The sequence below is a fragment of the Artemia sp. Qi Xiang Cuo genome, chromosome 10, assembly GCF_049724085.1.
Source record: "Artemia sp. Qi Xiang Cuo chromosome 10, ASM4972408v1, whole genome shotgun sequence".
NCBI lineage: Eukaryota > Metazoa > Arthropoda > Branchiopoda > Anostraca > Artemiidae > Artemia > Artemia sp. Qi Xiang Cuo.
The window spans coordinates 14,455,729-14,480,012 of record NC_142803.1 but is presented as its reverse complement, the minus strand read 5'-3'; the positions used below and the strand labels follow the sequence as shown (position 1 = coordinate 14,480,012).

General features: G+C 34.7%; 1 pseudogene across 1 annotated transcript in view; it reads right to left on the bottom strand.

Moving 5' to 3' along the window:
• LOC148947501 (heparan-sulfate 6-O-sulfotransferase 2-like) overlaps nucleotides 1–16,248 on the bottom strand; it is a 142,353-nt pseudogene extending 126,105 nt beyond the window's left edge. Inside the window, exons 1-2 of the transcript XR_016142366.1 lie at nucleotides 16,118–16,248; nucleotides 11,176–11,247 (exon numbers count right to left, since the gene is read on the bottom strand). The product of XR_016142366.1 is annotated as a heparan-sulfate 6-O-sulfotransferase 2-like (transcript). The remainder of the gene's footprint in view (nucleotides 1–11,175; nucleotides 11,248–16,117) is intronic.
• Nucleotides 16,249–24,284: the final 8,036 nt, after the last annotated feature.

The window sequence follows — 24,284 nt, the reverse complement described above, 5'->3', positions numbered from 1 at the left end:
AAAATGCATTGAAAGAAACGCTTTGAACGTTTCGGAGAAAAATTAAATATATAAAAAAGTATTATGTGACAGCAATGTATGTGCTGTCATTACGTAAGAAGAGCGCCATCATTATTTAAGGTTAGCGCCGTAATGACGCAAGGTGTGCGCTTCCATTACGTAAGATGTGCGCCGTCATTACGCAACACCCAAGTGTGTGCCGTGCTTAGATACAATCGGGGATTCCCCGTGGGTTCCTACAGTCTAGCTTGTCAAAGACGATGGCGTCATCCATAATACACCATGTCATGGGAATCCAGGATGTTTTCCAGAAAAACAATAGACGTCTAGACTCGTATATGAGGCTTCTATATATAGTAGGACGAAGGGAGGATAATATAGAGATATGGGTGTCTTCCAGAAAACAATAGACTCTATAAGAAAAATGGATACGAATCGCGGCTCCTATTTATAGTGGGGAAAAGGAAGGCATGTCATAAGAATCTTGCCAGGGGTGACGTGACGTCACAGGGCTGTGATTGTGATCCTGGTACCTGTGTCATGGAAATCCTATGGGAATCAGCTACCTGTTTAAAGGAAATCCTATGGGAATCGGCTACCTGTGTCATGGAATACAGAGTGTGGATACTACTCAGGGCAAAAATTTCGACTTGTGGATAATCTGAAAATTCGCTTTTATTACTTTTTTCAGATTTTACTATTTTCTCTCAACATTCCTGGCCATATAGCCTTGCGGTGGGGGGGGGGGGGTTGCTGCTGAATTTTTTGTATTTTTTACAATTTTGCGGCTCCTTGTGTTCTGACTGACGATAAAAAACAATCCAATTTGAAAAACATCTTTAAAATGATTCAGTGTTTTCGTAAACGGGAACTACTGGTGATGAGACATGGTGAGTAGGGACCCATTATTGACTCCGGTGCGAACAAGATTCAGCCAATCAGAGACCTAAAATCCCTGTACAAACAAAACCACGCTTCTGTCTAGACCAATTAGAAATGTTTCTTACTGACGGGGCATTTGCATAATCGACAATGCTGAAAATCTGACAGAGAATTCCAATGGATCAGGAGGGGAATTAAGAAACTAAAAGGCTTCTCTGCTTTAGGTTGAGGGATAAATTCTGGAATTATTTTTTCGAAGCCTTTATAGTGTAACTAGGACATCTAAGATATTTTCAAAAGGAGCCTTCGATAATTACTTGACTTTTAGTGGATTATTTGAGGGAAACGGATTGAGACATTTTAGGGGATTATTTGGGAAAATTTCAAAGTATTCTGTAAATGTGGTAGACTTGAGAAGGATGGGAATTCGACGGTTGAGTTGGGTGATCCTTCCACACAAATAGAATAATTTGGCTTCACAAGTCGATTGACATAGCTTCACTTCTAGGCTGTGGTCGGTATAATAGGGGATTATTGGGCGAGACTGATTAAAGACGTTTTAGGGATTATTTAGACAGGAAAAATGAAAAACTTCTAGGTTGTGGTCGCTATAATACACAAATACCATTTGAAGAGTGTTGTCATTATAAAATATACTCTAACAGTATAGTATACTAAAAAGTTGATAGTAATAGAGATGTAGATGCCAAGAACAGAATGTTAATAAAGAAATTCAGAACAATCCTTACAAATCCTTGGAAATCAAGTAGTGAGACGATTATGAGTATGAACCATCAAGGATCGTAAGAACCAATGACCCTAACCACCAAAGACCTCAACCTCCACGGTTCCCTCTCTCCAACCTCCAAGGGCCCTCCCCCCAAATGTATGTTTTCGCAATAAAATAGCTCGTCTTTAACAAACTTACCCATAACTAGTTAAAACTGTGTATAAATATCTTCATTTTTAGTCCAATTGCGTAGGTAAAAAGGGAACATTTAACATTTTTCAGATTTTGTGTGTTTTCGCAAGGAAATAGCTCGTCTTTAACAAATTTAACCATAGCTAGTTGAAACTGTGTATAAATATCTTCATTTTTAGTCGAATTGCGTAGGTAATAAAGGAAAATTTGACATTTTTTCAGATTTTGTGTGTTTTCGCAAGGAAATAGCTCGTCTTTAACAAACTTAGCCAAAGCTAGTTGAAACTGTGTATAAATATCTTCATTTTTCGTCAAATTGCGTAGGTAATAAGGAAGCATTTAACATTTTTTCTGATTTTGTGTGCTTTCGCAAGAAAATAGCTCGTTTTTAACAAACTTAGCCATAGCTAGTTAAAACTGTGTATAATTTCTTCATTTTTAGTCCAGTTGCGTAGGTAATAAAGGAACATTTGACATTTTTTCTTATTTTGTGTGGTTTTGCAAGAAAATAGCACGTCTTTAACAAACTTAGCCATAGCTAGTTTAAACTGTGTATAAATATCTTCATTTTTAGTCTGATTGCGTAGGTAATCAAGAAACATTTGACAAATTTTCTGATTTTGTGTGGTTTCGCAAGAAAATAGCTTGTCTTTGACAAACTTAGCAATAGCTATTTGAAACTGTGTATAAATATCTTCATTTTTAGTCCAATTGCGTAGGTAATAAAGAAACCTTTAACATTTTTTCTGATTTTGTGTTTTCGCAAGAAAAATCTCGTCTTTAACAAACTTAGCCGTAGCTAGTTGAAACTGTGTATAAATATCTTCATTTTTATTCCAACTGCGAAGGTAATGAAGGAACATTTGACATTTTTTCTGATTTTGTGTGTTTTCGCAAGAAAATAGCTCGCCTTTAACAAACTTTGCCATAGCTAGTTGAAACTGTGTATAAATATCTTCATTTTTAGTCCAATTGCGTAGGTATTGAGGGAACATTTGACATTTTTCTGATTTTATGTGGTTTCGCAAGAAAATAGCTCGTCTTTGACAAACTTAGCCATACCTAGTTGAAACTGTCTATAAATATCTTCGTTTTTAGTCCAATCAAATAGGTAATAAAGAAACATTTAACATTTTCTGATTTTGTGTGGTTCTGCAAGAAAATAGCTCGTCTTTAACAACATTAGCCATAGCTAGTTGAAACTGTGTATAAATATCTTCATTTTTAGTCCAATTGAGTAGGTAATAAAGAAACATTTAACATTTTTTCTGATTTTGTGTGATTTCGCAAGAAAATAGCTCGTCTTTAACAAACTTAGCCATAGCTAGTTGAAACTGTGTATAAAGTCTTCATTGTTAGTCCAATTGCGTAGCTAATAAAGAAACATTTAATATTTTTTTCTGATTTTGTGTGTTTTCGCAAGAAAATAGCTCGTCCTTAACAAACTTAGCCATAGCTAGTTGAAACTGTTTATAAATATCTTCATCTATAGTCCAATTGCGTAGGTAATAAGGGAACATTTAACATTTTTTCTGATTTTGTGTGATTTCACAAGAAAATAGCTTGTCTTTAACAAACTTAGCCATAGCTATTTGAAACTGTGTATAATTTCTTCATTTTTAGTCCAATTGCGTAAGTAATAAAGGAATATTTAACATTTTTTCTAATTGTGTGTGGTTTGCAAGAAAACAGCTCGTCTTTAACAAACTTAGCCATTGCTAGTTGATACTGTGTATAATTTCTCCATTTTTAGTCCAATTCCGTAGCTAATAAAGGATAATTTATAATTTTTCTAATTTGTGTGTTTTCGCATGAAAATAGCTCGTCTTTAACAAAATCAGCCATAGCTAGTTGAAACTGTCATTTTGTGTGGTTCTGCAAGAAAATAGCTCGTTTTTAACAAACTTAGCAATAGCTAGTTGACACTGTGTATAAAAATATTAATTTTTAGTCCAACTGCGTAGGTAATAAGGGAACATTTAACATTTTTCTTATTTTGTGTGCTATCACAAGAAAAAAGCTGGTCTTTAACAAACTTAGCCATAGCTAATTGAAACTGTGTATAATTTCTTCATTTTTAGTCCAATTGCGTAGCTAATCAAGGAATATTTAACATCTTTGTGATTTTGTGTGGTTTCGCATGAAAATAGCTTGTCTTTAACAAACTTAGCCATATCTATTTGAAACTGTGTATAAATATCTTCATTTTTAGTCCAATTGCGTAGCTAATAAGGGAACATTTAACATTTTTTTCTGATTTTGTGTGTTTTGCAAGAAAATCACTCGTCTTTAAAAAAATTAGCCATAGCTAGTTGAAACTGTATATAAATATCATAATTTTTAGTCAATTGCGTAGGTAATAAGGGAACATTTAAAAAAATTTCTGATTTTATATAGTTTCGCAAAAAACTACATTTTCTACATTTTCTACCTAGCCATAGTTAGTTGAAACTGTGTATAATTTCTTCATTTTTAGTCCAATTGCGTAGCTAATAAAGGAACATTTAACATTTTTTCTGATTTTGTGTTTTTACATGAAAATAGCTCGTCTTTAACAAACTTAGCCATAGATAGTTGAAACTCAGTATAAATATCTTCATTTTAAGTCCAATTGCGTAGCTAATAAAGAAACTAGCCATAGCTAGTTGAAACTGTGATTTTGTGTGGATCTACAAGAAAATAGCACGTCTTTAACAAACTTAGCCATAGCTAGTTTAAACTGTGTATATATATATCTTCAGTTTTAGTCCAATTGCGTAGGTAATAGAGGAACATTTGACATTTTTTCTGATTTTGTGTGTTTTCGCCAAAAAATAGCTCGTCTTTAACAAAATTAGCCATAGCTAGTTGAAACTGTGTATAAATATCTTCATTTTTAGTCCGATTGCGTAGGTAATAAGGGAACATTGAACATTTTTGCTGATTTTGTGTGGTTTTGCAAGAAAATAGCTCGCCTATAACAAACTTAGCCATAGCTAGTTGAAACTGTGTATAATTTCTTCATTTTTAGTCCAATTACGGAGTTAATAAAGGAGCATTTAACATTTTTTCTGATTTTGTGTGTTTTCACAAGAAAATAGCCCTGTCTTTAACAAACTTACCCATAGCTAGTTGAAACTGTGTATAATTTCTTCATTTTTAGTCCAATTGCGTAGCTAATAAAGGAACATTTAACATTTTTTCTGATTTTGTGTGTTTTCGTAAGAAAATAGCTCGTCTTTAACAAACTTAGCCATAGCTAGTTAAAACTGTGTATAAACATCTTCATTTTTAGTCCAATTGCGTTGGTAATAAGGGAATATTTACCATTTTTTCTGACTTTGTGTAGTTTCAAAAGAAAATAGCTCATCTTTAACAAACTTAGCCATAGCTAGTTGAAACTGTGTATAATTTCTTCATTTTTAGTCCAATTGTGTAGTTAATAAAGGAGCATTTAAAAAAAATTCTGATTTTGTGTGGTTTCGCAAGAAAATTTTAGGACCCTTTCGAGTCCTAAAGAGGAAAAACAACTAAATAAAAATAGAAAAAAATGCATTGAAAGAAACGCTTTGAACGTTTTGGAGAAAAATAAAATATATAAAAAAGCATTATGTGACAGCAATGTATGTGCTGTCATTACGTAAGAAGAGCGCCATCATTATTTAAGGTTAGCGCCGTAATGACGCAAGGTGTGCGCTTCCATTAAGTAAGATGTGCGCCATCATTACGCAGCACTTAAGTGTGTGCCGTGCTTAGTTACAATCGGGGATTCCCCGTGGGTTCCTACAGTCTAGCTTGTCAAACACGATGGCGCCATCCATAATACACCATGTAATGGGAATCCAGGATGTTTTCCAGAAAAACAATAGACGTCTAGACTCGTATATGAGGCTTCTATTTATAGTAGGACGAAGGGAGGATACTATAGAGATATGGGTGTCTTCCAGAAAACAATAGACCTTATAAGAAAAATGGATACGAATCGCGGCTCCTATTTATAGTGGGGAAAGGGAAGGCATGTCACAAGAATCTTGCCAGGGGTGACGTGACGTCACAGGGCTGTGATTGTGATCCTGGTACCTGTGTCATGGAAATCCTATGGGAATCAGCTACCTGTTTAAAGGAAATCCTATGGGAATCGGCTACCTGTGTCATAGAATGCAGAGTGTGGATACTACTCAGGGCAAAAATTTCGACTTGTGGATAATCTGAAAATTCGCTTTTATTAATTTTTTCAGATTTTACTATTTTCTCTCAACATTCCTAGCCATAGAGTTTTGCGGGGGGGGGGGGGGTTGCTGCTGAATTTTTTGTAATTTTTGCAATTTTGCGGCTCCTTGTGTTCTGACTGACGATAAAAAACAATCCAATTTGAAAAACATCTTTAAAATGATTCAGTGTTTTCGTAAACGGGAACTACTGGTGATGAGACATGGTGAGTAGGAACCCATTATTGACTCCGGTGCGAACAAGGTTCCGCCAATCAGAGACCTAAAATCCCTGTACAAACAAAACCACGCTTCTGTCTAGACCAATTAGAAATGTTTCTTACTGACGGGGCATTTGCATAATCGACAATGTTGAAAATCTGACGGGGAATTCTAATGGATCAGGAGGGGAATTAGGAAACTAAAAGGCTTCTCTGCTTTAGGCTGAGGGATAAATTCTGGAATTATTTTTTCGAAGCCTTTATAGTGTAACTAGGACATCTAAGATATTTTCAAAAGGAACCTTCGGTAATTACTTGACTTTTAGTGGATTATTTGAGGGAAACGGATTGAGACATTTTAGGGGATTATTTGGGAAAATTTCAAAATATTCTGTATTCTTTATTCTTTTGCATGCAATAGACACCAAGAGTCTTATGAATCCTCCCCACAATGAATTCGATGGGTTTTATGACTCTCCCACACAACGAATCCAGATGGTTTTAGGACTCCCCCCCCCCCCTAGTCATAAGTCTTTTTAACCTTAAGCAAAGATATAAAAGTTTGACGAAGTACTTCTCTGCTCAAATATTACATTAATAGCCTCCAGAATGATAGGACTATATGACACAGAATTTATTGGTTTGAAAAAATCATCCTGTGGTGTTATATTTGAATGTGAATTTTTATTATTGTCATTGGAACTTGAAAAAATTACCTGTTATCATTGGATGGTGAACTATAACTTGTTTGATTATGATAAAAGCTTATGGAGTACTACATTAAACAATATAAATAGACTGGGATTATACGATAGAAGGATTACACCATATAACAAAAGTGGTCAAGAACTGAAAAATGTTCAGGAAGAAGTCAGTGAAATTTGCACATTTTTCGGGGTTGAAGCACTTTATGTAAAGGATAATGTACCTACAGATAAAGTTTTAATTCGAAACTGCGATCCTAGGATTCCACTTTTCAATTTAGAAGAATTTAAGTGTCCTAAATTTGAAGGGACTTATCACCATCCTGACGAGGAGGTTAGGTTCTTCGCACAATGGTTACCTAGGGACATACCTGATCGTGATTAGTGCATAAGACATGGTAAAAAGTATTCTATATCAAGAGATCATCGTCTGTGGATGTTTAACAGTGAACTGGAAGTACTTTTTTTTATGTAAATATGTATTTTTCAAAATCTTTTAATATGTTTAAGCAATAAATATCTTAAGGCTCAGCCGTCTTTATTCTTTAGAATAGTTCATCACCAAGAAAATTATATTTTCAGATTCAGCATGTCAGGGAACAAACTTTCAGGTTTGGCATGTTGGAGAACCATAAATGGTCATCTCGCAAATTGGTAAGTTAACCTTAAAAGGTTAAAGAATTTCTCTGAAATTACACTTTCAGATTCAGAATGTCAGGGAATACACTTTCAGGTTCAGCATGTTGGAGAACCCTAAATGGTCATCCCTAAAACAGTAAGTTAACCCTAAAAGGTTAAACAATTTCTCTGAAATTACACTTTCAGATCCAGCATATTGGAGAACTCCTACATTACTTTTCAACTTCATGTATATCCCAAAAACAAATTTTCATAATGAAAAGTAAATATATTACAGATCAATTCTAATTTTTTTCCGAGACAATAAAAAGGTTCCATTTCAGTTCCGATTATTCTCAAAGAGATGAAAAAATTTAAAGTTCTGTTCCAAATTTTTCGTAAAAAATAAAAAAATTTATACTTTGATCGTGAATATTCGCCATGAAGATAAGGAGCTCCGCTTTAATTCTGAGTTTTCTCGAAGAAGTGCATAAATGTTCAAGTTCTCTTCTGAATTTTCTTAAGAAAGAGAAAAAGTTTGCTCAATTCTGAATTTTTCCAAAGAAATTAAAAAAAAGCTTCCACTTCAGTTCTAAATTTCTCAAAAGACATAAAAAATTTAAAATTTTGTTCTAAATTTTTCCGTAGAAGATTGGAAAAGTTTTACTATGACTGTGAATATTTTCCATGAAGATAAAAAGTTTCACTTTAATTCTAAATTTTCTTAATTTCAGTTCCAATTTTTCTCAAATAGATGAAAAAATTTGAAGTTCTGTTCCAAATTTTTCGTAGAAGATAGAAGAAAGTTATTTCTTTGATCGTGAATGTTCGTCATGAAGATAAGGAGCTCCACTTTAATTCAGAGTTTTCCCAAGGAAGTGCAGAAATGTTCAAGTTCTCTTCTGAATTTTCATAAAGAAGAGAAAAAGTTTTACTGATGCTTCCAATGTAAGAGCAAGCGTAGAGTACGTTTGCTACAGCCGCTAGCTTACAAAGTGAGAGAGACGTGCAAAGTTGACATAGCTTTATTTCATTTTTAAGGTTAATTAAGACTAGGTTACGTGCTTGCACGTAACCTAGTCTAAATTAACCTTAAAAATTAAATAATAGTGTAAATTAACCTTAAAAATGAAATAAAGCTATGTCGACTTTGCAAATCTCTCTCACTTTGTATGCTTGCGGCTGTAGCAAACGTACTCTATGCTTGCTCTTACATTGGAAGCGGCTTTCCCAGTGGTACTCCATGGTAGGTTATCGAGACTATCTAGTTTATTGCATGTTTTAAATCAGTAATTTGTACCCATTGGAGGGATAAACACCGACATTATATTAAAAAAAAGAAGTGAAAATGAATTGTTCGAGGAAAGTGTGTACACATGATAAAGTCATTGTTTCCTTGAATGCTGAAAAAGAGATATATTTGAACTAGGAAACAAGTAGTAGTGGATATCTTATTGGGAATGTATGCCCAAATTATCATGACAGTGAGGAGTTAAATTCCTTTGGGGTACCCAAGAATTTCCATCCTGCAAATGGTGGATATGTGAAAGTATTATTTCCATAGAAGGTAGCAGAGAAAGAGAATGCAAACGCCAAATCAATAGTTGATGAAGAGGGGCAACTACTAGCTAATGGTTCTGGTAACATGTTACCCGTTGATAGATCTTATCGCCATCTTTCCGGTGTTAGCATTCGAATGCACACAAAGAGGAAAAGAAAGGCCTACTGCTGCAGCAACATCATAAATCATCTTGTTAACATGCCAGAACTGTTACCTCTGTAAAAACAATTTGATAATAGACAGTGAAATTGCCGGAAAAATAAAAAGAGCATTGGCAGAAATTATCATTAATAAATATAATGATAAATTGATAGAAAATGAAGCACAGTTGAACATTATTACTACTATTGATCATATAGTCAATGAATTAAATATTACCAAGGATGAAACGTGTATTGAACCAGTAGGTGACATCCCAGTAAAAATTGTATTGACTCAAAATGGATGAATGATTATTCTAGTGGTTATAAACTGAGAGAAGCGACTAATTTTAGTATCAAGAGATAGCGTGATAAAGCATTTTACGGAACAGATTCAAAATGTCCAAAGTTGTTCAATGATTTTATGTTAATATTCTACATGTTGTTATTTCAATAAAAATATTTTATGTATTACTTTGTTATAATTCTATTATTTTAGGATACGTTAGCATGACAAACACTTAGAATGTTTATTAAAAATTCGGAGATTTTTAATTTTCTTTGGAAAAAATTAGAATTGGACCGTAGCTTTGTTCTTTTCTTTGATAAAATTCAGAAGAGAGCTTGAACTTTTCTTCACTTCACTGTGAAAACTCAGAATTAAAGTGGAACCTTTTCTCTTCTCAGGGCAAACATTCAGAACATAACTTGAACTTTTCTTCACTTCTTTGAGACGCTATAGAATTAAAGCAGAACTTTTTCACTTCTTGGAGGAGAAATTCAGAATCGAAATATCTACGGTAAAATTTAGAACAGAACTTTAAATTTTTTCATCTCTTTGAGAAAAATCAGAACTGAGGTGGAAGCTTTCTATTTTCTCGGAAAAATTACAATTGAACTTTAACTAATTTCTTTTTAATTTAGAAAATTCAGAAGAGAGCAAGAACTTTTCTTCACTTCATTCAGAAAATTTAGAATTAAAGTGGAACTTTTTATCTTCATTGAAAATATTCACAACTAAGGTATAACTTTTTCTATCTTCTACAAAAAAAAATTAGAACAGATCTTTAAATTTGTTCATCACTTTGAAAAAATTCCGAACTGAAGTGGAACCTTTTTATTTTCATGGAAAAAAATTGAATTGATCTGTAACTAATTTCTTTTTCATTGATAAAATTCAAAAGAGAAATTGAACTTTTCGTCACTTCATTGAGAAAATTTAGAATGAATGTGAAACTTTTTATCTTCATGGAAAATATTCAAAATTATAGTACGACTTTTTTCTATCTTCTATGGAAAAATCTAGAACATAACTATAAATTTCTTATGTCAGAGAGAAATTAAGAACTGAACTGGAAGCTTTTTTTCATTTTCTTTGGTAAATTTCAGAATTGAGCTAACTTTTTCTCTTCTTTAAGAAAATTCAAAAGAGAACTTGAACATTTTGCACTTCTTCGAGAAAACTGAGAATTAAAGTGGAGTTCATTATTTTCATGGCGAATATTCACGATCAAAGTATGACTTTTTTCTATCTTCTACGAAAAATTTGGAACAGAACTTTAAATTTTTTCATCTCTTTGAGAAAAATCGGAACTGAAATTAAGAAAATTTAGAATTAAAGTGAAACTTTTTATCTTCATGGAAAATATTCACAGTCATAGTATAACTTTTTCTATCTTTTACGGAAAAATTTAGAACAGAAATGAAATGCTTTATGTCTTTTGAGAAATTAAGAACTGAAGTGGAAGTTTTTTCATTTTCTTTATTTAAAATTCAAAATTAAGCTAACTTTTTCTTTAACCTTTTAGGGTTAACTTACCTTTTTAGGGATGACCATTTAGGGTTCTCCAACAGGCTGGACCTCAAAGTATGTTCCCTGACATGCTGAATCTGAAATTGTAATTTCAGAGAAATTCTTCAACCTTTTAGAGTTAACTTACCTTTTTTAGATATGACCATTTGTGGTTCCCCAACAAGCCGAACCTGAAAGTGTGTTTCCTGACATGCTGAATCTGAAAGTATAAGTTTCATGGTGATTAACTATTCTAAAGAATAAAGACGGTTGAGGGTTAAGATATTTATTGCTTAAACATATTAAAAGATTTTGAAAAATACATATTTACATAAAAATAGTACTTAAAGTTCACTGTTAAACATCCACAGATGAGGATCCCTAGATATAGAATACTTTTTACCATGTCTTATGCACTTATTACGATCAGGTATGTCCCTAAGTAACCACTGTGTGAAGAACCTAGCCTCCTCGTCAGGATGGTGACAAGTCCCTTCAAATTTAGGACCCTTAAATTCTTCTAAATTGAAAAGTGGAATCCTAGGATCACAGTGTCAAATTAAAACTTTATCTGTAGGTACATTATCCTTTACATAAAAAGCTTCAACCCCAAAAAATCTGCAAATTTTAATGACTTCTTCCTGAACATTTTTCAGTTCTTGACCAATTTTATTATATGGTGAAATCACTCTATCGTAGACTCCCAGTCTGTTTATATGGCATATTGTAGTACTCCATTAGCTTTTATCATAATCAAACAAGTTATAGTCCACCATCCAATGACAACATGCAATTTCATCAAGCTCCATTGACAATAATAAAAATACATATTCCAAAATAACACCAGAGGATGATTTTTTCATACGAATAAATTCTATGTCATATAGTCCTATCATTCAGGAGGCTATTAATGTAATATTTGAGCAGAGAAGTACTTCGTTAAAACTTTTATATCTTTGCTCAAAGTTAGAAAGACTTAACAATAGGGAGAGGAGTCCCAAAACCATCTGGATTCATTGTGTGGGAGAGTCATAAAACCCATCGAATTCATTGTAGGGAGGAATCATAAAACTCTTGGTGTCTATTGCATGCAAAAGAAACATGGAAATTGTTACGTAACTCCTAATTTCCAGAACTTAAAACAATGTATGAAACATGAAAATTGTTAGGTAACTAGCTTGTAAAATATTACATGTTTGTTAGTATCTTATATCTCCAACTTTTAATAGATATTCTAAGTGTTAACACCAGTTTAAATATTGTAAATACAATTTAAACCGCACTTTGCATTCCATTTATCTAGAGAAGAGCAATTTTTCCGGTTTCCCATACTAGTTCCATGTACACTAGTTCCATGTACAGCATATATCGATGGATGACATATAATGCACAAGTACCTAATTTCTTATAGAGTTCTCTGATGTAAACATTGGGTAAAGTTCATAACTTTCAGCGCTCCCCCTGGGGGTTTTAGAGGATTATTCATCCTAAAAGACATATTTATTATATTTTCGAGACTAAAAATGAAGATATTTATGCACAGTTTCAATTTGCTATGGCTAAGTTTGTTTAAGACGAGCTATTTTCTTGCGAAACTAAACAAAATCCGAAAAAATGTTAAATGTTCTTTTATTACCTACGCAATTGGACTAAAAATGAAGATATTTATACACAATTTCAACTAGCTATGGCTAAGTTTGTTAAAGACGAGCTATTTTCTTGCAAAACACACACAAAATCAGAAGAAATGTTAAATGTTCCTTTATTAGCTACGCAATTGGACAAAAAATGAAGATATTTATACACAGTTTCAACTAGCTATGGCTAAGCTTGTTAAAGACGAGCTATTTTCTTGCGAAACCACACAAAATCAGAAAAATGTTAAATTTTTCTTTATTACCTACGCAGTTGGACTAAAAATGAAGATATTTATAGACAGTTTCAACTAGCTATGGCTAAGTTTGTTAAAGACGAGCTATATTGTTGCGAAACCTCACAAAATCAGAAAAAATGTCAAATATTCCCTTATTACTTACGCAATTGGATAAAAATTAAGATATTTATACACAGTTTCAACTAACTATGGCTAAGTTTGTTTAAGACAAGCTATTTTCTTGCGAAAACAAACAAAATCAGAAAAAATTGTTAAATGTTTCTTTATTACCTACGCAATTGGACTAAAAATGAAGACATTTATACACAGTTTCAACTAGCTATGGCTAAGTTTGTTAAAGACGAGCTATTTTCTTGCGAAACCACACAAAATCAGAAAATATGTCAAATGTTTCTTTATTACCTACGCAATTGGACTAAAAATGAAGATATTTCTACACAGTTTCAACTAGCTATGGCTAAGTTTGTTAAAGACGAGCTATTTTCTTGCGAAACTACACAAAATCAGAAAAATTTTAAATGTTCCCTTATTACCTACGCAATTGGACTAAAATTAAATATATTTATACACAGTTTCCACTAGCTATGGCTAAGTTTGTTAAAGACGAGCTATTCTCTTGCAAAAATACACAGTTGGGGGGAGAGGGCCCCTTGGAGGTTGGAGACAAAGAACCTTGGAAGTTGAGGTCCTTGGTGGTTAGGGTCATTGGTGTTCACGATCCTCAATGGTTCATACTCATAATCGTCTCACTACTTGATTTCCAAGGATTTCTAAGGATTGTTCTGAATTTCTTTATTAAAAATTTTTTCTTGGCATCTACATCTCTATTAGTATCAATTTTTTAGTATACTATAATGTTAGAGGATATTTTATATTGACAAAACTGTTCAAACGGTACTTTGTATTATAGCAACCACAACCTAGAAGTTCTAACTTTTTCCTGTCCAATTAATCCCTAAAACGTCTTTAATCTGTCTCACCCAATAATCCCCTATTATACCGACCACAGCCTAGAAGTGAAGCTATGTCAATCGACTTGTGAAACCAAATTATTCTATTTGTGTGGAAGGATCGCCCAACTCAACCCTCAAATTCACATCCTTCTCAAGTCTACCACATTTACAGAATACTTTAAAATTATCCCAAATAATCCCATAAAATGTCTCAATCTGTTTTGCTAAAATAATTCACTAAAAGTCAAGTAATTATCGAAGATTTCTTTTGAAATTATCTTAGATGTCCTAGTTACACTATAAAGTCTTCGAAAAAATAATTCCAGAATTTATCCCTCAACCTAAAGCAGAGAAGCCTTTTCGTTTCTTAATTCCCCTCATGATACATTAGAATTCCCCGTCAGATTGTCAACATTGTCAATTATGCAAATGCCCCGTCAGTAAGAAACATCTCTGATTGGTCTAGAAAGAGGCGTGTTTTTTTTCGAACAGGGATTGTAGGTCTCTGATTGCCTGAATCTTGTTCGTACCGGAATCAATAATGGGTTCCGACTATGGTGATATAAAACAGCCAAGAGACAAGACAACAGTGAGGGTAATGGATGAGGTCATAATTTAGTGCATTCAGAGTTTGTTCCTCCAGGCTGGCCGTTAAACACAACTTTTGTTTGGAAAAAGTAAGAAAATTAATCAGGAGTGCTTGTGAAAAGCAGACCAGATCACACACGCAGGAACTAATCGTACAATATTTGGCTAAGAACGACATTGTTTTGCTGTCCCCCCCCTTAATCGCCCAACCTGGCTCCGTGTGACCTTTACTTGTTTCTACATATGAAAAGAAAAATTAAAGACACCAACTTGACAACATTGAAGAGGTATAAAAATGACAGAGGAACTGTCATTCATTTCTTAAGTTGGCAAAAAAACACATTTTGATCAGTGAAACATTTGTTTGAACACTTTGTTCTTTGTTTTATCACAAAGAACACCAGTGGGACAAATATATGGATTTCATCGAGTCAAGAAAAAAACTAACTGCTATAAGACGCATTACAAGATGAAAAGCAACATAGATATATATTATTAGGGCCAAGTATGAAACCATTGGGAATGGAGGTTGTATTGTCAGACAAGCAACAATGATCTTTAGAAAGAACATAAAACAAGAAATCTAATGGTACATACTTATGTCACCGTCGTGTTTCCTTCAGAGGAACCATAGCTCTACTGTTACTTTTATTACACTTTTATTACAAAAATGGAGTTTTCTTAAGGACTTAAATGGAGTATGGACTTTTATTACAGAACCTCCAAAGAGTCCTTTTCTTATGAAAATAAAAATGTACGATATAATTTTTTTTCTTTTCTTAATGGCCCACTGAATGTATTTAAGTTCTTACCGCAGTAATATGATGTTTGCATTAATGCATTTGTTTTGGCTGCATTTATGAGAACAGAAGTTTTTGGTAAATCGAAATAACTAAGTTGTAAACTTTTACGGAAACATTTCCTCTCCATGGGCACCAGCGATTCAAAAGTGGCATTTACAATCACTATTACTACTCTTGTTAGCGCAAATTTTAAAACTCCAAAAGCATATCAATTATATAAAATGGAACCGAAGAATTATGCAGAATGCCGTAATATCGAGATACTTGGACGGTTGGCCCAAAGGCCCCCCTTGATTATGTTAATAGCCTGAAACAACGATCAGGAACATAGTCCCAAGGAGATAGACAAGGGACAGAGGGCCAGGATTCCCCTGATAAGGTAAATGTTTCCAAATTTCTTGCAACTTCTTATTCATATTATCAAAATACTTTCTTTTTTTTACTGGGTTCCCTCTGAAAAATTTCTGCTTATGTACCTGTATATTCCAAAATCAAATTGGTACTGGTACATTAGATCGTCACTTCTAAAAGTCAAGTTTGGCTAATGCTAATGAAACAAAATAAAATAGGAAAAATATATAATAGTTTAGAAACAAATTTGGGATATATATTTGCACATTAGGGGGGGGGGGGGTAAAGCATAGCATATATCAAATACGTAACCTAACTTAACCTAGGTACCTCTCCATTGACAATAGGTTTTACAAAAAGATGGTAGAAGGTACACCCTATGAAAAATATATAAGATTGTTATTTCGGAGCCAGACCCTAAAACCAGTTTTCCTTAGGTCAAGCGCGCTTGATCCAGGTCCATATAAAATTTATAAATTAAACAATAACGTTAATTTTTACCTTGACTTAAATTCAGCAATAAAGCTAACATCCAAACAAAGCATTGCATATTGGCTACTGTATTTAATAGAATGAACAAATTGTATGTACAACACAATAAGTCAAAATTCAATCCCTTAACTCGTCAGAGATATTCAAGCTCTCCAGTTTTAATGTACGAAATTTTCATTACTGCAATATTAGTAACTGGAACAGTTTATGACGTCATGATAACATTGACCAATAGAAATCGAAAATACTGTAGTCACACCTTGCTTATACAAAGCACCATTTTAGAATTGAGTAAGCTCTGATCGCGTTCGCTTGCTTCCTGAAGTCAAACTTGGATCATTAAAAAAACTTTACGAAGATCGAAACATGATTATTTGGTATGTAAGCAAGGAGGGGAAATGGAATTTAAAAATTTGTCCTTTCCAACATGGTTGCAGATGGCTCCTCCTCTTGAATCCCTACTATGGAATAGCCCCTGACAGAACCCCCCCCCCCATATAATATACCACCTCACCAGAAAGTTACCCCTGACAATTCCCCCCTTGCTGAAAATCTCTCTCAGACAATTTCCTCCTCAAAAACTCTTACTTTCATCTGCAAAAAAACTTTTTTTTGTTTAATTTATGATCATTTCTCAAGTCTTGCTTGAAATCCCTTCATGCTGGAAGATTTTCGCCGGAAATTTTCCCGATCCCCATGGAAAAGTTCGTCTCGTGGAAAATTTTCCAATGGAAATTTTCTCCGTTAGAAAATCACCCCACTGAGAACTCCTATATACTCTTCCGCTGAAAATTTCCCCCACACAATTCCTCCGAAATATTCGCTCCAAGCGTAAAACTGAGCAACCAAAGAGGACAGATAAAAAAAAACGTATATGAATTGCAGAAAATTCCACTGTGATAAGTTCCCCCTGGAATATTCCCACCGGAAAATTCCCTCTTTACGAAAATTCCCCCACGGAAAATGCCCCTCCGTTTATTTCCTAACAATAAATACTATGTGTAAACAATCGGCAGGTTTCATAATCTACAGCCTTTTCCCAACTCCGTGTGGGGGTCACGTTATCCCAGAGACATAGTTATTAGAACTTTCAACTATGCTGAACCAAATGGATACCATAAAATTTGTATTGGATGTCTTTGGGGAAAAACTGGGCGTGGCGAGAGGACTAGTTGCCCTCCAATCTTTTCGGTCACTCAAAAGGGGCATGAGAACTTTTAATCTCCGTCTGAATGTGCCCTCTCCCTATCTTCTAGGACAATTGGTTCGATATAATCACCTCTTGGGAAAAAAGCAAAAAAAAACACAAAAAATAACACACATCCATCTTTCTTCTGGCAAAAATAAAATCCACGTTGTTGCTGACAAGAGCTTGAAACCTATATATCAGGGGTCTCTGATCAGCTGAATCTGATTATGTGAGTTTTATTAATACCGCTTTGGGGAGGGAGAGGGTCAAAAACTCTTTTTTTTCAAAAATCAGGCAAATTTTCTCAGAGTTGTAGCATTTAAAAGATAACATTAAACTTAAATTTATACACCGAGACAAACTGTAATTGGCAAAAGTGAAGTTCGTTTATTTGATTGGTTATGTTGAAATTTAAACAACCACACATATCTTAAAAAATTAGGAAAAAGCGAAAACTTAATTTCTAATGGAAAATACTTCCATATGCAGCAATACAGTTTTTGGTGGTAGCAGGCACAACATTGAAAAAAAAAAGTGGATGAAAAATCTGCAAAGAGTAAGCTTAACACATAAGGTGCCAAACTGCTTATGAAAATATTAGCTTTCATTTCAAGTTGCTTCGCAAACTCACGGAAAGGTGAGGGGGGGGGGTAAAGCTCATATTTCAAAATAAATGGGAGAGAGGGCTTTTTTTTTAATGAAAATGTCTAAGAAAGACACTAAATGAAAAAAAAATAAAATTCAAAGCTAGGGGAGTAGTGGAGTCTAATCAAAAATTTTTAAGGGGTGAGGGCAAGATATATTTTTTTTTAATTTAAGGGGGGACAAATTTGGTGTTTTTTTTATTTTTTTACAGTGAAAAAAAAAGTAATTTTTTAAATAAAATACCTCAAAAAGGGTTTTCCTAGTCAAGGAGGGGGTTGGGAGGATTGATTCCACTGGTTTGAAGGCGCATCTGCCTCTTGGGCTCAGTAGATTGCTAACGTCTGCATTTTTTAAGACGAAAAGTGTTGCGAAAATTTAACTGATAAGTTTTGCTTTTTTTATCTTCATGGTTCAATAAGGCAACAATGACAAAAATGAGTTTTGCCCTAAAAACTTCATAACTTTGAAACTACCAAACAAAATATTCGAAAATTGATGTTTTCAGGTATGAATGAACTTACCGTTGATTTAGGGTGCAAAAAATGCCTGTATTTTGATGTCCCTGGTATTTTAAATGCATTAAAAAGTAAAAAAGAAATTATTTTATGTTAACTCGTAAAACTAAAAATTTTGAAACTGGATATGGAAGCTTATGGGACAGAAAGTGTCGTCCTTGAACTATGAGTAGCAGTAAAAAAAGTTAAAAAGCCTCCGTGGAAATGATAACACGAAAAGTATTTATAATTATTATCATTTCACTTTTTTTAGTCTTTGATAGTTATTTTAGAACAGAAAATTTTATGTGTTCATAATTTTTTGTAGCAATTCATGTTCTATAGTATATATCCTATAGAATTTTCATTAGTATAGAATCATTAGTCTATGCCCTTAATTCCCCACGTGGGGTGGAGGCCCCACCGTTTGGGCATGGCAATACTTTGGTGGGTCATGACAGTAGGGATCTATCATGAGTTACTACGAGTACAAGATTCAACCAATCAGAGGGCTAGATTCCAACAAGTACAAAACCACACCCTCTTTCTAAGCCAATCAGAGAGTCGGAAATACTGTGAGTACAAGATCAATGCCCCCTTTTTCAAGGTCGATTTATTTGTTGTTGTTGTTGTTTGGCCATGTGTAATGACACGAGGGGTGATTTACATAATCGCTAGGGGAATGTATTGATCTAGGGGAACTAAATTTCTGAGAACTTGATTTACATAATCGGTGGGGAGAATTTTTTGATCCAGGAATGGGATTTGCATAATCGAGGGGAGATAATTTCCGAGAAATTGATTTACATAATCGGTAGGGAGAATGTATTGATTTACGAAAGGAGAATTAAGAAACAAATTTGGCTTCTTTGATCTTAGTTCTGAGGGATAAATGATCTTTAGGTCAGAGAGAAAAATTGATATTCTATTTTTAAATATGGCTTCATTGATCCTTAGTGTCAGGACTTAGAAATGACCTCACTTTTTATCTTGGAATTATGCGGGAGTCTAAACAGATAGAAAAATCCTTTTTTTAAATAAGGCTTCTTTGATCTTTAAGTCAGAGAGATAAATTGATATTCTATCGAAACCGTAATAGTGTAGCTAGGAACATCTATGAGATCAACAGATTAACGTGGGAAAGGGTTTCCTAGGAATTTCAAATGTGACAGCGCAGGGATGCCAATACAAAAGGAACACGCAGAAATTATGTTTAGGGATTATTTGGGCGAAACCGTTTTGAGACATTTTAGAAGATGATTTAAGCGGAACCGTTTGAGGTATTTTAGAAGATGATTTAGAAGATGATGTGAGGGTGAAACTCTGTGGTCGTTATAATACACAAGTTCCATTTGAACAGTGTTGTGAGGTCCTCTACCCCAACCCCAAAGGGCCCCGACCCCCCATACCCCAATCCCGAAGGGATTGGGGTATGGGGGGCCATACCCCCCGGCCCCACAAAGACCCCGGTCCCCTACCCCAACCCCAAAGGGCCGCGGTTCCCTACCCCAACCCCAACCCAAAAGGGCCCCGACACCCCTACCCCAACCCCAAAGGGCTGCGACCCCCCTACCCCAACCCCGAAGGAACCCCTCAACCCCAATGCCCTCCGGGGCCCCCTGATCCCCCAAAGGCCCCCCGACCCACCCAAATGCCCCAAAGCCCCTAAATGCCAACGCCCCCCCCAAGTGCCCCCGGGCCCCCACATTTTTTTGTTTGCATGTCTGGGTTAGTGTTGGCAAGTCCAAGTATTTGTCTTTGTTGCTTTGTATATCTAAAGTGCATATCTTTCTCTCTTTGCATGTCTGATTCTATTTGTTTGCATGTCTGGGTTAGTGTTTTCAAGTCCAAGTATTTGTCGTTGTGGTTTGTAAATCTAAAGTGCCTGTGTTTCTCTGTTTGCATGTCTGATTCTATTTGTTTGCAGGTCTGGGTTAGTGTCTGCAAGTCCAAGTATTTGTTTTGTTGGTTTGTATATCTAAAGTGCCTGTCTTTCTCTGTTTGCATGTCTGATTCTATTTGTTTGCATGTCTGGGTTTGGTGTTTGCAAGTCCGAGTATCTGTCTTTGTTGGTTTGTATATCTAAAGTGCCGATCTTTCTCTTGTGCATGGCTGATTCTATTTGATTGAATGTCTGGGTTGGTGTTTGCAAGTCCAAGTATTTGTCGTTGTTGGTTTGTATATCTAAAGTACCTTCCTTTCTATGTTTGCATGTCTGATTCTATTTGTTTGCATGTCTGGGCTGGTGTTTGAAAGTCCAACTATCTGTCTTTGTTGGTTTGTATATCTAAAGTGCCTATCTTTCTCTGTTTGCATGTCTGATTCTATTTGTTTGCATGTCTGGGTTGTTCTTTGCAAGTCCAAGTATTTGTCTTTGTTGGTTTGTATATCTAAAGTACCTGTCTTTCTCTGTTTGCATGTACGATTCTATTTGTTTACATGTCTGGGCTGGTGTTTGCAAGTCCAAGTATTTGTCTTTGTTGGTTTGTATATCGAAAGTGCCTATCTTTCTCTGTTTGCATGTCTGATTCTATTTTTTTGCTTGACTGGGTTGATGTTTGCAAGTTCAAGAATTTGTCTTTGTTGCTTTGTATATCTAAAGTGCCTGTCTTTCTCTGTTTGTGTGTCTGATTCTATTTGTTTGCATGTCTGGGTTGTTGTTCTGCAAGTTCCAGTATTTTTCGTTGTCGGTTTTTATATCGAAAGTTCCTTTCATTCTCCGTTTGCATTTTTTATTCTATTTGTTTGAATGTCTGGGTTGATATTTGCCAGTCAAAGTATCTGTGTTTGTTGATTTGTATATCTCAAGTGCCTATCTTACTCTGTTTGCATGTCTGATTCTATTTGTTTGCATGTCTGGGTTGGTGTTTGCAATTCCAACTATTTGTCTTTGTTGGTTTGTATATCTAAAGTGCATATCTTTCTCTGTTTGCATGTCTGATTCTATTTGTTTGCAAGACTGTGTTGATGTTTGCAAGTCCAAGTATTTGTCTTTGTTGGTTTGTATATCTAAAGTGCCTGTCTTTCTCTGTTTGCATGTCTGATTCTATTTGTTTGCATGTCTGGGTTGGTGTTTGCAAGTCCAAGTATTTGTCGTTGCTGGTTTGTATATCTAAAGTGCCTGTCTATCTCTGGTTGCATGTCTGATTATATTTGTTTGCATGTCTGGGTTGGTGTTTGCAAGTATTTGTCTTTGTTGGTTTGTATATCTAAAGTGCCTATCTTTTCTCTGTTTGCATGTCTGATTCTATTTGTTTGCATCTCTGGGTTGATGTTTGCAAGTCCAAGTATTTGTCTTTGTTGGTTTGTATATCTAAAGTGCCTGTCTCTCTCTGTTTGCATGTCTGATTCTATTTGTTTGCATGTCTGGGTTGGTGTTTGCAAGTCCAAGCATTTGTCTTTGTTGGTTTGTATATCTAAAGTGCGTGTCTTTCTCTGTTTGCATGCCTTATTCTATTTGTTTGCATGTCTGGGTTGGTATTTGCAAGTCCAAGTATTTGTCTTTGTTGGTTTGTATATCTAAAGTCCCTGTCTTTCTCTGTTTGCATGTCTGATTATATTTGTTTGCATGTCGGGGTTGATGTTTGCAAGTCCAAGTATTTGTCTTTGTTGGTTTTTACATCTAAAGTGCCTGTCTTTCTCTGTTTGCATCTTTCTGATCCTATTTGTTTGCATGTCTGGGTTGGTGATTGCAAGTCCAAGTATCTGTCTTTGTTGGTTTGTATATCTAAAGTGCCTATCTTTCTCTGTTTGCATGTCTGATTCTATTTGTTTGCATGTCTGGGTTGGTGTTTGCAAGTCCAAGTATTTGTCGTTGTTGGTTTGTATATCTAAAGTGCCTGTCTTTCTCTGTTTGCATGTCTGATTCTATTTGTTTGCATGTTTGGGTTGATGTTTGCAAGTCCAAGAATTTGTCTTTATTGCTTTGTATATCTAAAGTGCCTGTCTTTCTCTATTTGTGTGTCTAATTCTATTTGTTTGCATGTCTGGGTTGGTATTTATTAGTCAATTTAACTGTCGTTGCCTCACTGTGTATATTAAGTACATGACGGTCACCTCGGGCATTTCTGAAGCTCTGCGAGTTTGTGTCTTTGTTGAGTTTTTCAAGCAAGAATCTTATCCTGAATCGTAGTGAACATCTATCGTGAATGTCTTTCTCTGTTTTAATTTCTGTTTAACCAAGATAGCGTTTCCGGGTTTATGTTTGCAAGAACTAGTATTTGTCTTTGTTGTTTTTTATATCTAAATTTAGGGTCTTTCTCTGTTTGAATGTCTGATTCTATTTGTTTGCATGTCTGGGTTGGTGTTTGCAAGTCAAATTATTTGTCTTTGTTGGTTTGTATATCTAAAGTGTCTGTCTTTCTTTGTTTGCATGTCTGATTCTATTTGTTTCCATGTCTGGGTTGGTGTTTGCAAGTCCAAGTATATGTCTTTGTTGGTTTGTATATCTAAAGTGCCTATCTTTCTCTGTTTGCATGTCTGATTCTATTTGTTTGCATGTCTGGGTTGGTGTTTTGCAAGTTCAAGTATTTGTTTTTGTTGGTTTATATATCAAAAGTGCCTGTCTTTCTCTGCTTGCATGTCTGATTATTTTTGTTTGCATGTCTGGGTTGGTGTTTGCAAGTCCAAGTATCTGTCTTTGTTTGTTTGTATATCTAAAGTGCCTATCTTTCTCTTTTGCATGTCTGATTCTATTTGTTTGAATGTCTGGGTTGGTGTTTGCAAGTCCAAGTATTTGTCGTTGTTGGTTTGTATATCTAAAGTACATTCCTTTCTATGTTTGCACGTATGATTCTATTTGTTTGCATGTCTGGGGTGGTGTTTGAAAGTCCAAGTATCTGTCTTTGTTGGTTTGTATATCTAAAGTGCCTATCTTTCTCTGTTTGCATGTCTGATTCTATTTGCTTGCATGTCTGGGTTGTTCTTTGCAAGTCCAAGTATTTGTCTTTGTTGGTTTGTATATCTAAAGTGCATTTGATTCTCTGTTTGTGTGTCTTATTCTATTTGTGTGCATGTCTGGGTTGGTGTTTGCAAGTCCAAGTATTTGTCGTTGTTGGTTTTTATATCTAAAGTGCCTGTCTTTCTCTGTTTGCATTTCTGATTCTATTTGTTTCCATGTCTGGGTTGGTTTTTGCAAGTCCAAGTATTTGTCTTTGTTGGTTTGTATATCTAAAGTGCATTGGTTTCTCTGTTTGTGTGTCTGATTCTATTTGTTTGCATGTCTGGGTTGGTGTTTGCAAGTCCAAGTATTTGTCGTTGTTGGTTTGTATATCTAAAGTGCCTGTCTTTCTCTGTTTGCATGTCTGATTATATCTGTTTTCGTGTGTGGGTTGGTGTTTGCAAGTCCAAGTATTTGTCTTTCTTGGTTTGTATATCTAAAGTTCCTTTCTATCTCTGTATGAATGTCTGATTCTATTTGTTTGCATGTCAGGGTTGGTGTTTGCAAGTCCAAGTATTTGTCTCTGTTGGTTTGTATATCTAAAGTGCCTGTCTTTCTCTGTTTACATGTCTGATTCTTTTTGTTTGCATGTCTGGGTTGGTGTTTACAAGTCCAAGTATTTGTCTTTGTTGGTTTGTATATCTAAAGTGCCTGTCTTTCTCTGTTTGCATGTCTGATTCTATTGTTTGCATGTCAGGGTAGGTGTTTGCAAGTCCAAATATTTGTGTTTGTTGGTTTGTATATCTAAAGTGCCTGTCTTTCTCTGTTTGCATGTCTGATTCTATTTGTTTGCATGTCTGGGTTGATGTTTGCAAGTCAAGGAATTTGTATTTGTTGGTTTGTATATATAAAGTGACTGTCTTTCTCTGATGTGTGTCTGATTCTATTTGTTTGCATGTCTGGGTTGTT